The sequence below is a fragment of the Rhinopithecus roxellana genome, chromosome 5 (genome assembly GCF_007565055.1).
Source record: "Rhinopithecus roxellana isolate Shanxi Qingling chromosome 5, ASM756505v1, whole genome shotgun sequence".
NCBI lineage: Eukaryota > Metazoa > Chordata > Mammalia > Primates > Cercopithecidae > Rhinopithecus > Rhinopithecus roxellana.
The window spans coordinates 144406512-144420041 of record NC_044553.1 but is presented as its reverse complement, the minus strand read 5'-3'; the positions used below and the strand labels follow the sequence as shown (position 1 = coordinate 144420041).

Genomic DNA, 13530 nt, shown 5'->3' with positions numbered 1-13530 from the left:
ATTCTGACTTCTGTAACCATTGATTAGCTTTTTTCATTTTTGCTTCTATATGACAGAAATTGCAGAGCATGTGCGCCCTCATATCTAGCTTTTTTACTCAAATTTGTGTCTCTGAGATTTTTTCATATCATTGCATGTGCTTAAATTTTAATTTTATAGTATTATCAATATATGGGATGAATATACCACAAATTATATTTTCCGTTTATACTTGGTGGACATCGATATTATTTCCACTCTGGGCTATCATGAATAATGCTGCTCTGTATATTCTCATATATAGCCATTGTTAAATATAATTCTACAATTATGTTGAACATACACATAGGAGTATACTTATTGGGTCATAATATATACATATTTCAAACTTTAGAAGGTGATACAAAGCAATGTATCAAAATGGATGTACCCAATGGAATTCCCACTAATAGTGCATGAGAGTTCCAATTGTACCATGTCCTCACCAACATTTGTTACTTGCAAGTACTTTGTTTTGGTTTATTTTGCTATTTTGGTATGTAAGTGGGTAGATAAAGTTAATTTCCATGGTTCAGTTTGAAATGTTAGAAAAACCTTGCATTTCTGGTAGAAAGAAACATAACCCTGATGAATTATCTTTGTTGAAAATACTGGGTTTAATTTTCTCATTTTTTTAAGGAACTTTGCAACTGCCCTTGTGAGAAAGATTGACCTGTGACATTCCTTTATTTTTTCACTAGGTATTTTGATATCAAGGTTTTCCCGACCTTAGAAAATAATTTGTGAATTGTTTCCACATTATTTATTCCTGAAATAGTTTGTGTAATATTTACATTGTTTCTTTCTTAAATGTTTGAAAAAATTCACTGATCAACTCCTGGGCCTGGATTTTATTGTGGAAATGTTGAGATTCATGGAAAAACACAAACCCGAAGTGTTTCTTTGTTCTTCTTTTTTTTTTTCTTACTTTCATGCATCTAACTCCACTTAACACAGCATCTTTGGCCACCAAAATCTGTGAGGATTTCTACCCACCAGCAACCAATTAGTTCTGCAGCAGACACCAGCTGAGCAGCCTCTAATTCAATTTAATTCTTGTTCTATCTACCTGAAGGTAACGTCAGAGCTCACAGGTTGATGATGCAGTCCCACAAAACTGCCCCCTATTTCAGGTGCCATTTGTAAGTACAGGTTGTGATCTGTGCTTCTGACTGACCAGCTATAAGCTGGGAGTTTTACAACCTCCTCTTTGGGTTTTATTAATTTGCTGGAGTGGCTCACAGAGCTCAGGAAAACACTCTACTTATCTTTATGGATTTATTATGAATAATGCTACAAAGAATACAGATGAACAGCCAGATAGAAAAGGTGGGTAGGGAGAGGCATGGGGGAAGCTGTGCAGAGCTTCCATGCTCTGTCTGGGCATATCACTCTCTAGGAACCTTCACAGGTTCAGCCATCCAAAAGTTCTTCTATCTTAGCCATTTTGGGTTTTTATGAAGGCTTCATTACAAAAAGCACAAATAGGCTGGGCGTGGTGGCTCATGCCTATAATCCCGACACTTTGGGAGGCCGAGGCAGGCAGATCATCTGAGGTCAGGAGTTCGAGACCAGCCTGGCCAACATGGTGAAATCCCAACTCTACTAAAAATACAAAAAAATTAGCAGAGCATGGGTGCAGGCACCTGTAATCCCAGCTACTGGGGAGGCTGAGGCAGGAGAATCGCTTGGACCTGGAAGGTGGAGGTTGCAGTGAGCCAAGATCAAGCCATTGCACTCCAGCCTGGACAACAAGAGTGAAACTCAGTCTCAAAAAAAAAAAAAGGCACGATTAATTAAATCATTGGCCATTAGTTATCAACTCAACTTTCAGCCCCTCTGCCCCAGAAACTGAAGTGAGTCTGAAAGTCCCAACTCTCTAATCTTTCCTAGGTGTTTCTGGGTGATTAACCCCCATACTGAAACTATCTAGGGACCCCAGTCACCAGTCATCTCATTAGCACACAAAAGACACACATCACTCCAGATCTTCCCAGGGTTTGTGGAGTTCTGGCCAGGATACAGAGATGAAGTCTAAATATGTATTTCACAGTAGCACAGAGAAGTATGTTAAATTAAGTATCCAATTTTTAGTAGATATGGTATTTCAAAATATTTGTCCATTTTATGTAGATTTCCAAATATATAGTATACAGATGTTAAAATAGAGATCAGACCCATGGAATGAACTTTTGTGGCAATATGATATCAAATTCTCAACAAAACCAAAGGCCATACCAAATAACGGTTAAGTCATGCACTTCTACACTTAAAAAATGAGCTATGCTCAAACTGCCACAAGGGTTTTTCTTTTTCCTCTAGCAGCCTTGTGATAAACAATATTGAAACAATTGCAGCCCACTGACTACCAGATGCTCACTAATTGATGCTCCACCCCATTTCACAAACCATAATTACAGCTTTGATTAGACAAGAGATGAATTTCAGTAACTCTCTGCTGATAAAACAACACCTACCATAGAATAGTTTTAGCGGGTTTACAGAGGCTGCACAATGAGGGCCTTCATGACCTTCATGACCCAGCTTCACCTTTTGATGTATAGGGCCTAAATGTAATATATTTAAGTGTTAAGGCTCTACTCCAAAGTGAACACGGATTACATGTAACATGCATATTTGCTTACTATGCATGTGTGCCCCCTTCATTAATATTTATAGCTCCTCCTATAACCTGTTAAATATGCATACCTAGGGTGGAACTTCCTGTTCTACCCTTCCCTCCCATCAAGCGTCTGCTTTCAGTTTCTGCTGAAGGCTGCTCTTCCCAGCCTGTAGGATGGCAAGACTGCAGGCTGCAACCCTTTCTAAGAAATAAAGCATTTCTTTCCAAATGTATAGATCTTGTCATTTTTGGTTAACACTGACATTCATAATATTATTGTGATTTTTCTTAATATATAAAATTTGATTTAAGGTCCACTTTTTTATTTTGAATATTGGTGATTTGTGTATTATTATGTTGATTGCTCATTGTAGCAGTTTCATTTTCAAATATATAACCTTTGGCTTTGTTTATTATTTCTGCTATAGATTTGTTATAAATCTTATTTTCCCTTCCTTCTATACTTTACTGTGTTTAATTTCCTAGGCTTATCCTAACTTCTTTCTAAACACAATTTTCCCTATATCCCACAATTTTTTTTGTTCCCTTTCTTTCTTGGACATGATTTATTTGGAAATGTATTGTTTAATTTCCAAATAGTTTAATGTGTTATAATTATCTTCATATTAATTATTTTCTGTTCTGGAAGGTGAGTTAGTAGCTGATCTGAATTCTTCTCTGTAACCTCAGAAAGACCTGTACATTAATGATATATATAGAATTATTTTATAATAAGTCAAGAAATGTATAGGAATATACTAGGTTCACAATGAGTGCTATGTTTTGATGAGTACCTGCACTTTATTGTTGAGATTGCTTATTGAGTAACCTGTTATGGATGATACTGAACGACTCTGGACAATGGAAGCAAAGCACACATTCAGGAGGGTATTATGTAATCAACATGTCATAAAAGCTGAAGGAGCCCCAGAGAGGCTAGCTTCTCTAAAGTAAACTGGTCATTAGCATGCACATCCCAAGAGCATATTGGAGACATGAGATGATATGCCTGATATTACTGCTATGCTCCTGGTATTCATGCTGTATTGCATATTTTTATCTTTTCTTAAAGCTAAATAAAGGTGGTATGGATGAAGCCTCCTGTGTCTTGCAATGTTGATTTACATTTAAATTCAAGATGACTACACCTAGTCAAATTGAATGAACACTACTTTAAAACTTCTTGAGACTTCTTTTACAGATCTGCATATTGTTAATTTTGGTTAAATGCCCCATGTGCATCAAAAAAAAAAAAAAGTTTGTTGCGAAGTTTAAGGTTGAAAAACAATGTGTGTTGTGAAGTTTGAAGTTATGGTTCTATAAGCATCAATTAAGTCTACTTAGTTTACTATGGATATCCTTGCAGAATTGTTTGCCTGCCTATTGTGCTATTAGTATCAAAAGACAGCATTTTAAAATCTCCCCTTCTAATTGCAAATATATCTATTTCTTCTTTTATTTCTGTTAGTTTTTTTTTATTTTTTAGATGACTAAAAATTTTAAAGTGCCAAATTATTTCATAAGACTGACTCTTTTATTTTAGGAAATAGATCTTTCATAATATACACTTCCTTAGAGCTACCTCATTGAATATTAGCACAGCCATATAAATGTTTTTCTGAATTGTGTTGCCAAGCATATTTTGTCCTCCTTTCACTTTCAAACCTGTGTTGTTATAGGAACAGGTGTTGAGTTTGTTATTTTCATCAGGTCAGGTAATTATTGTCGTTACCTTGGCTTTGTTGTTTTCTACTGAAAAACAAGTCATTCATTTAATTATTGCTCCTTTGAACATATTGTATCTTACTTTTATACTTTTTTCTTCATCTTTGGCTTTCAGTAATTTTGTATGATCTATCTCAGTGTGGTTTTATTGTAAACATTCTGCTATGTGCAATTAGATATTTGAGAATCTGTGGTTTGATGTCTTTAATCAATTTTGCAACTATCTCTCCAAATAATGTTCAAATATTGTTGTTACCACATTCTATTTCTTTTCTCTTGGTACTTTAAACTCATGGATGCTTGAATTTTTTAACTTGTTTCATATGAATCTCTAAGCTTTTCTTCTGTATTTATAAGTTTTTCCCTCTGTCAGTTATGATATATTTTTACCTAGTTAGCTTCCAGTTAATTAATCCTTTCTATCATTGTTTCTAATTTTCTGTTTAGCTCATTTAAATTAAAAATTTTCGTAGTAACTATCACTTCTAATATTTTAATTTCATAACTTTTTATAGATTGCAGTACTCTGATAAATCTATTCACATTGTGTTTTATTTTCTTGAACATTTTCCTCATAGTTATTTTAAAGTTAATAAATGACAAAGTTAAATGACAGATGATAACCTATATACTTCTGTTGTCTGTATTTTGGAATACTGTTAATCTTCTGAACCTCTCCCTAGGCATGTTGTAATTTTTTTTTTTTTTTGTAAATTCTGGGCTCAGTGTATGAAACATTGTAGAGGCTGTAAATATTATATTTTTTCTCCCTGCAGAGAAAAAATATATAATGTTCTTTTAGAAGAGCACCTCGACTAAGTCTGTAATTGAAATAATTCACGTCTGAGTGAGGTCTGGCCTAGTCTGGTTTGCATTTATTCTGAGAAGTAACTTTTCAGAAAACTAAACTAAAACCCAGAGATATTTGCCAGGGCCCCCACTCCTTGGTAGGTCCTACATTTCTAATGCTTTTTTTCCTCAGACCATCAGAAATTTTTTGCTAGATTTTTAACCCATTATCTGCTGTTCCCTTGGTTTTAAGAAGAAAAGCATTAGAGAACATCAGTCTCATTTCAATGAATTTATCTAACCTATGGTGTCTTGTTCTCTCAAGTTCCTTGGACAGCTCCTTGGACATGCTCTGATGCCTTCAAGGAGCTATATTTAAACACATCGTATCCTGAATTCTATTTTGTGTGTGTGTGAGATTGCAGATTTAATAAAATCATACAGCATGGTCAGACGCAGAAGTCTCAAAATTGTTTCTAATTGTGCAGTTCATGGTAACAGCTTTCAGTACTTCTACTTTTTAACACCACTGTGCTAAACTTACATGGGGAAAAGAAAATAATAATAAAAAAACAGATAAGAGATCTAATACTTGAAAAATATTTAGTATATAGCAAATATTTCAAACACACCAAAGCACTTTGTATTAGTTCATTTTCATGATGCTAATAAAGACATACCTGAGAATGGGTAATTCATAAATGACAGGTTTAACTGATTCAAAGTTCTACATGGCTGAGGAAGCCTCACAATCATGATGGAAGGCAAAGGAGAAGCAAAGGCACTTCTTACATGGTGGCAGGCAAGAGAGCTTGTGCAAGGGAACTCCCATTTATAAAACCATGAGATCTCATGAGACTTATTCACTACCACAAGAACAGTATGGGGGAAATCACCTGCATGATGCAGTTATCTCCACCTGGCCCTGTCCTTGGCACATAGAGATTATTATAACTCAAGTTGAGGATTGGGTGAAGACACAGCCAAACCATGTCATACTTAAACCCCAGAACTCCACGTAGCACAAGAAAAGGTGGGAGGTGTGGACTCTAGGAATTTTAGATTTCTCTTCTGTAGGGCTACTATGTGGAGCATAATAAGTGATTCTTTCAGAAAAGATAAAATATAATATTCAAACAAAAAATATTGAATTATGGAGGATGAAACAGACCACTAAAGATCATTTATCACTCATGTTGCAGAAGTAACCTCACACACAAGGCAGAGCGCCTAGCTACTTCATGGAAGAGCTACAGGTAGAAGCCATGTTTATAGACTTTTTCTTTAATTTTCTTTTAATGGTTTAAACTAGTCATAAACTGAGTGAGAGATGAAGATACCTGCACATTGAAATAAACATTTTTCCCCATTTCAATGATAAATTTTAAAAGAAAAAAAAAAGGCAAGGGAGAAAAAAAAGTTGGCATTAGAGTCCTGACAATTTTCAATTTTTACCTGTCATTGAGGTTGATTTGGCCTTGTTCGTGTGATGCACAGGTTTGCTACACCCATCCTATGTCTTAGTGCTCCAAGTGAAACCTTCCATTACACACCAAAAAAAAAAAAAAATGAGAAGAGTGTGAAATAAATTGACCAAAACTGTGGCTGCATACCAGTGTTAAAAATGAAGCAAGCCCGTCTGAGCAACAAAACCAGAAATTGGCCCAGGACAGAAAGCAGGGAAGAGCAACCAGTCAGATGCTCATCAGGCCACCTTCCCTGGCAGGCTCATCTGTTAAAGAAGATCGAGACCATCCTGGCTAACACTGTGAAACCCCGTCTCTACTAAAAAATACAAAAAACTAGCCGGGCGAGGTGGCGGGTGCCTGTAGTCCCAGCTACTACGGAGGCTGAGGCAGGAGAATGGCGTAAACCCGGGAGGCGGAGCTTGCAGTGAGCTGAGATCCGGCCACTGCACTCCAGCCCGGGCGACAGAGCAAGACTCCATCTCAAAAATATATATATATATATACACAAAAAACTAGCCGGGCGAGGTGGCGGGCGCCTGCAGTCCCAGCTACTCCGGAGACTGAGGCAGGAGAATGGCGTAAACCTGGGAGGCGGAGCTTACAGTGAGCTGAGATCCGGCCAATGCACTCCAGCCCGGACGACAGAGCGAGACTCCGTCTCAAAAAAAAAAAAAAAAAAAAAAAAAAAAAGGGCTACTGTCACATGCAAACGTGTGTTCATCTGATCGCTGAGACAGTGCTGAGGCTTGGTTTACTGCCTCTTGCAGATCTCAGATCTCAGAAGAGTTAGCCTCACTGAAATCTCTAGGTGAGTTTTCAACGGCACATTTTATGTTCTTTGCTAGTTCTGACATTTCCAAATATTTCTCACCAACTTGTGGCTGAATGCAAGCCATCATGACGTGCCCCAGAGGTGCCTAGCTAAGGCATGAATCACATAATGTCTATATTCACATTCTACAAAGTCCTCAGGGGTTGTTGTAGATGTGCATGTGAATTAATGTCCTTATAAAACCTAGCTCAGTATATTATTATTCAAACTTGATATCCAGTCTGTTAATGATTATTGGCCTGCAAGGCAATAAAGAATGTGCTCATGTATAGATGGAGGCCTTAACACTGCAATTGTGTGTCTTAAATTGTTACCTTTTAACTTAGGATCCAGTTCTTATGGAAATTGAGGGAGCTCTATTGTGCTTTAATCATTAATTGAGCAAACAAATATTTATTGACTACATACAATATGAGGGTCACTATACCAGGTTCTGGGATATGACTTTCAACAAGGCAGATGTGGTGTCATCTACAAGTAGGTCAGAGGTTAATGAAGTAGTGGAAATACACTAGATTGGCTGTTATAAGACTTGGATTGTACTTTTAGATTCTTCACAAACAGCATGGCACAGATCACTGCTTCTCCATTCATTAAGAGGAAGTAACTTACCTGAAGATAAAGAGATGAGCCTCATTTCTCCCTAGAAAAACAAATAAGAATTGGGCTGTTGTATAAATTTCCATTTTTCTTCTCACTACCTGCATAACTTTAAACATATTACCTCACCCCAATTTTTTTCATCAGGAAAATGTGAATGATGATAATAGTCCTTATTTGGTTGGATTACTGAGGATATTAGATGCTCTCAATATATCACCTAGACTATTGTGCTTGGCATACAGTGTTTGGTAAGTGTTTGCTTTTATTATTCTGATACTAAAGTAGTTGTTACATCTCTAGCAATTTAATTGAGCACACATTAATTGAAGCCCCACAATGCTTGTGGCATGTATGAAATAAGACTCACTTCCTTTTCTCATTAGGATATTCACTATCTGGGGTGAAGGTCAGTACTTCTAGCCAAATAATTAAATCACCATTATATTGTGCTTTCAGAAATAGAGTTATATACAATGTTATTTTTGTGCAAAGATGTGTGAAAAATCAAGTTTACCTAGACAAGCATTTATACAAACATTGTGAAAGATGCGATCACTAAAACTTTAACAGATGAATAATTCATCAGAGAAGAATCTCAGATACATTCTAAGCCATCTCCATTACACTTTCTCTCTCACACTCTCCCACACATACATACATGTACACATGCATATAGTAACACTATAAACATTAGATAACATTCAGAATTTATGTCTTAACTCTACCCTCTTTCCATTAATTTCTCCTTGCCAGGGAATATAGATTACAGGGTTATAATCAGACTTAGGTTTGATTTCTGGATCCTTTTATGTAAGTCTAATATCTCCCAATATTGGATATCAATATGCATAAGAATGAAACTAGACATCTATTTCTGTACATGTACAAATATCAGCTCAAAATGAATTAAAGACTTACATATAAAACCTCAAACTATAGAACTAATAAAACACAACATAGGAAAAACACTTCGGAATTTTGTTCTAGGCAAAAATTTTATGGATAAGACTTCAAAAGCTTAGGCAACAAAAGCAAAGATAGTAAATGCAGTCTTATCAAACTATGAAACTCCTGCACAACAAAGGAAACAAGAGAGTGAAGAGACCCCTATAGAATGGGAGAAAATGTATGCAAACTATTCATCTGACAATAGATTAATATCCAGAATATACAAAAAAAAAAAAAAAAAAAAACTCAAGTCAACAGCAAAAAGAAACCCCACAAATAATTCCATTAAAAATGGGCAAAGAGGCCGGGCGCGGTGGCTCAAGCCTGTAATCCCAGCACTTTGGGAGGCCGAGACGGGCGGATCACGAGGTCAGGAGATCGAGACCATCCTGGCTAACACGGTGAAACCCCGTCTCTACTAAAAATACAAAAACTAGCCGGGCGAGGTGGCGGGCGCCTGTAGTCCCAGCTACTAGGGAGGCTGAGGCAGGAGAATGGCGTAAACCCAGGAGGCGGAGCTTGCAGTGAGCTGAGATCCGGCCACTGCACTCCAGTCCGGGTGACAGAGCAAGACTCCGCCTCAAAAAAAAAAAAAAAAAAAAAAAAATGGGCAAAGTATCTGAACAGACATTTCTCAAAAGAAGACATACAAATGGCCAAAATTATACAGAAAAATGCTTAACGTCACTAATCATCAGGGAAATGCAAATCAAAACCACAATGAGATGGCTTTGTTGGAATGACTCTTATCAAAAAAGTGAGAAATAACAAATGTTGGCAAGGATGTGGAGAAAAGGGAACTCTCATACACTGTTGGTGGGAATATCAATTAGTACAGATATTATGGGAAACAGCATGAGATTTTTCAAAAGACTACAACTTGAAATACTATATGATCCAGTAATCCTACTAATGGGAATTTATCTAAAGGAAAGAAAATCAGTATATCAAAGAGATATCTGTGCTCACATGTTTATTGCAGCACTCTTTACAATAGTCATGATATGGAGTCAACTTAAGTCTTTATCAACAGATGATTGGATGAAGAAAATGTTCATATATGCACAGTGGAATACTATTCAGTCTTGAGAGAATGAAATCCTGTCATTTACGGCAACACGGATGAACCTGGAGTACATTATGTTAAGTGAAATGAGTTGGACACAGAAATATAAATATCACGTGTTCTCATTCATATGTGAGAGATAACAAGTTTAGTTCCTAAAAATAAAGAGTAGAATTGTGGCTATTTAAGGCTGAGAAGGGTAGGGAGGAGGGAAGGATAAGGAGAGGTTGTTTAATGGATACAAAATTATAGCTAGAAGGAGAAGTCTAAGGTTTTATAGCATTATAAGGTAATTATAGTCAATAAAAATTTATTGTATATTGTCAGATAGCTAGAAGAAAGGATTTAGAATGTTCTCTACACAAGGAAATAACTAATCTTTCAGGAGATTGATATGCTAATTATCTGGATTTGATCATGGCATTATATACATGTATCAAACTATCAACCTGTAACTCATATGTGCAATTATTTTGTATCATTTAAACATTTTTTAAAACTAGAGTAATTAAAATAAATTATCGTCTAAAATATGATAGATGTATGTGTCTGTGTGTATAAGGAAATAGTCATGAAGCATTAGTTATGTATCAGATTATATTCTTGATCCTGTAGATTCTGCATACTTGGGTGTTAGTATATGTTCTAGCGTCTTCACATTGCCTGTGTCAGTGCATGCTGAGTTCATAGTAAATTTTTACTAAGTTCTTGCCAGTTTTTACATTTCTGTCTTCTGTTTTTCTCTTCAGGTACATGGAACAGAGGCTATTAGGAAATTTGCCTTGCAATTAAAATTTAAGCAAAGAAACAACTTGTCATCTACCTGTTTACCCCTAACAGATGCTTATACACATATGCACGGGCTTGGAGAAAATGATATTCATTTAAAAACAATATAATAACGACAGGTACAGAACCATCTAGCTCCAAAACCTTTCAAGTGCTATATCCATTTGTAAGGACATATTTATCAGTCTAGTACTACTTTGTAACAGTACAAAAGTATGTTCACATTATTTTTCTAAAGGAGCTTAGTTCCTAGAGGGAAAAATACACTCTTATCAAAGTTTCATAGTAATAATTAACACACCTTACATGATGTTTGTGAGACTCAAATAAGGAAAACAATGGAATATGCTATATAAGAGCAATATATTATTATCCAAAGTTTCTTTCTTTCTCTCTCTCTCTCTCTTTCAAACAACTCATAATCTGCCCTGGTTTTTTAAATTAACTAGTTTAATTGTAGAGTATTTTGTTCACATAATTTATTTATTCTCATTAATCACATAATTTATAAATCATAAAATATAATGATGGTGGTAATAATAGAAACAATGGTCTAAAAGTGTGTTAAAAGATCTAATCTTCGCATCGCACCCTTATGAAGCAGGTTAATAGACAATAGATGGCTTGCTTAATTGCGCATAGAAATGACTGCCTGGGCCAAGGATTCAAATCTGGGGCATCCAGACAGAAGTCCTGTTCTCTTGATATTCATTCCATGCTGTTTAAATAAACCCTATTTTAGTCACATTAATCATCTAAATAAATATTTGATTGTTAACCTATTACTATTCAGAAGAATGAGCTTTCATATTTGACTATATGATTTATGATTACCTGGGACCAATTTATGGCTTTTCACTCAAAATAGGTGATAACATAAGCTGTTTGTGCAAAACGAATTAGAGAATTCTTGGAGGATTAATGTTTCTTCTAGCCCTTCTGACCACCCATCCAAGCACAGTTATAAGTAAACACGTTTTTAAAAATGATGAGGCGAGAACTCTTTTGGCATATCATTTCCCTTAATTAGTCTGCCAGCAAGCATAAATGCCTGCTCTCAAAGCCTGAGTAGCAGTTAACCCACAGTAGCACCAAGTTCTAATGCAAGATTTGACCTTGTCCTTATTGCTCAACATTCTATAGGTGATGACGAGTTGAGTCCTTTGATGACATAGATTATTTACCTAAAATCCTTCCATCGAAAGCTTAACAACATAATACAGAGTTGCATAAAGTGGTTTGCAGCCCTGTTGTCCAAAAAGAAAATACACTGTCCACAATGTCCTGGAAAACTGTTAACACATTGTTAGTAGTTTCCAAGCAAGGATATCGTTAAACATATTTCATGTTAATGTAGTCTAGCTCCGTGGCAATTTTCTCCTAGTAAAGAAATATGAGGTTCTTAAAAGGTTTAAGCAAATAATACAGAGCGGGCTTGAAACACTCACAAGTCATGAATTGAACTTTCACTCCTTGTAGTTTAATAACCAAATAATACATTTTATGACTAACTACAGAGAAATTTTTTATGTGTTGACTTCCAGTGGGTCACATTTTTTATAGACATATGATATTAAGAAATTAAGTAAGAGGTATCACTATTTCATGTACATTTAGCTGGAAGTTTTTAAACAAAATTAAGAGGTAGAATGTGATTGCTTGTTCACTCTACAGTGAGTTGTTAATCAGCAGAAGTTAATAAGATTCAATTAAGAATTAAATGCTTATGAGAAATTTAATAGTGTGTTCTTACAAAATAAATAAATAAAAGAATTTCTTTGTAACAGTAGTATAGAGATAAATAGTTATCAGGCCTCAGGCATGATGGAATAAACTAACCCAGTACCAGAGTTAAGAAGAAATTTCATTGGTGTGGCTATTTTTCTCAATTAGGGGCATCATGGCGAGTTTATTCATTTCTTCTAACACATCCATCATTAGATGCAGGAGGAAGCAGGATGCTCGACTAGATGGACCATTGACCAGTTCTGGTATATAAATTCCTGTTTAGAGGCTATAGAACTCTCCAAATTCTAAAATTCAACAGGATTTTTTTTCTTGACTCTGGAGACTAAATCATGCCTTTGACCAAAGGAGATAGATTTATGCTGCTGAAAAGGAATGCACCCTCTGCAGCAGAGGAGAGAAATTCTATACCACCCAGAGGAATGTGTCCTCATTTTATCTGTTAGTGATTTTAAAGCCACTGTATTATTTTTCCCCCAGAGAGTTTGTTTGTGTTGTTAGTTTGGTTCATATCACATCTTTTAGATTTGAGGGGTTGAATATATAAAAATTGAGTATTTGGCCCAACTTCTGAAGCTTTAGAGAGAATAAATCCCTTCCAATATGAGTGTTAAATGAGCCACAGCACTGATTTATTGTCTGCTAAACACTGGAGAATGTGGAGTATTTGTTAGGGAAACGAGGCAATGATGGAAAACTGAAATGTTGACGTGAAGGTTTTCATATTAAACTCTAGCATTTTCCATTAAGCAGTCATGCACTTTTTAGTGATTAAAACCAAAAATTGGAAGTAGAAACTTGCATCCCTATTCGCTACAAATAAATTAACTCTACTGTATAACTGGTATATCCTTGAGAACATTGTTAGAAGGAAAAATAGCACAATGGTAAGACAAAGTACACACACACAAATGAGTATTTA

The 13530-nt window shown here is 35.7% G+C and overlaps 1 long non-coding RNA gene across 1 annotated transcript in view; it reads right to left on the bottom strand.

The window, feature by feature from the left end:
* The window catches only part of LOC115897673, a 110931-nt gene that overhangs the window by 19425 nt on the left and 77976 nt on the right, over positions 1-13530 (bottom strand). Inside the window, exon 4 of the long non-coding RNA XR_004057436.1 lies at positions 8069-8099. This is a non-coding gene — a long non-coding RNA (uncharacterized LOC115897673). The remainder of the gene's footprint in view (positions 1-8068; positions 8100-13530) is intronic.